We start from the raw sequence: 1,550 nt of genomic DNA on the forward strand, positions 1-1,550 counted from the left end.
CGTTCGGTTGTTTTGTTACCCTTCTGTGTGGACAATTCTTCACGCTAGAAGTTCAGACAGCCCTGAAATCTCTTTCCCACCCATATTAATATTTCATAGTGCTAAATATTCTCTTCTATCTCTCAGTAGAGCTGTGTGACATTCTTCGTATAAATCTTGTACATTTCTGCTAAGGATATTTTTATTTATTTTATTTTTTTAGCATCTTTATTGGAGTATAATTGCTTTACAATGTTGTGTTAGTTTCTGCTGTATAGCAAAGTGAATCAGCTATATGTGTACATATATCCCCATATCCCCTCCCTCTTGCGTCTCCCTCCCTCCCACCCTCCCTATCCCACCCCTCAGGTGGTCACAAAGCACCGAGCTGATCTCCCTGTGCTATGCGGCTGCTTCCCACTAGCTTTTGGTAGTGTATATATGTCCATGCCACTCTCTCACTTCGTCCCAGCTTAAGGTTATTTTTAGATATATGTGAATGAGAATATGTCCCAAAATACATTTTATAACCAGGATAAATCAAACCTATTGAGGTTTGTATATTTGTCACATCCAGCCATGCTACTAAGATTATTTTATGAATTCCCACCTTTTGTTGCTGTTATTCTTAGGTTCTCTAGCTTTACAGTCATGCCTTTCTCAACAAGTAGTTCTTATTTTGCAGTATTGGAAGCTGTTGCTATTGTCGTTTGCTGCTTATATTAACAAGAAATTCAAAAGCAATATTAAATAATAGAGGTGATTGCTAGGATTCTTGCATAATTTTGACAGGAATGCCTAATGTGAAATGATTATTTTGAGCACTCATTTTCTTGTGTGGTTATGGTTCTGTTTAAGCTTCAGCCGTTGGGATCTTGTCTTTGCTTTTTTTGTTTATCTTTTTATTGAGAATTTCAAATGCACGTCATACAAATCAGAAATGAAGACAAGGGTTGGCCAGCCAGGCGTAGAGAAGATGGCAAACTAAGAACAGGCCCACTTGGACAGTCTGGTCTTGTAGGTTATTCATTAGATATTCTTGGAGTTTATCTTTTTCTGTTTTACTCTATGTTTTTTATGGTAATTTCCTCTGTATTGCCTAATTTGTTAATATTCACTTTGATCTTATTTTCACTATTCTAATTTCACTCCTCTAATTTGGGGGAGATTTTTCCATTGTGTTCATAGCTGTTGAGAAGGAGTGCTTCATTTATTCTCTTCTGAGCATCTGTATTTTTTGGCTTTTATTAAGGCTCTGTGTTTCTGCTAAGTAACATTGACCACATTTCCTTAAGTTTAACCAAGTTCCTATAATTATGATCCTGAGGAGTCCCAGCTATACTTCTTAGATTTGCTTTGATCCAAATATTGTTAGGAAACTAGTTTTTTTTGTTTGAAATGGTGCTTTTTACTTTTCAACCATTTGGGGGGATTTTATTTAAACATTTTTTGTTCTTTTCACATGTGTGGATATAGTAGAGACCATTTTCTGTGAGATTTCTCCTTTGTGGATTTTGAGTTTTCCTTTGTAGGCTCAAACCTTTTTTATAAAATAACACCATTTTTAAAGT

Source organism: Lagenorhynchus albirostris, chromosome 3, assembly GCF_949774975.1.
Source record: "Lagenorhynchus albirostris chromosome 3, mLagAlb1.1, whole genome shotgun sequence".
Taxonomy (NCBI): domain Eukaryota; kingdom Metazoa; phylum Chordata; class Mammalia; order Artiodactyla; family Delphinidae; genus Lagenorhynchus; species Lagenorhynchus albirostris.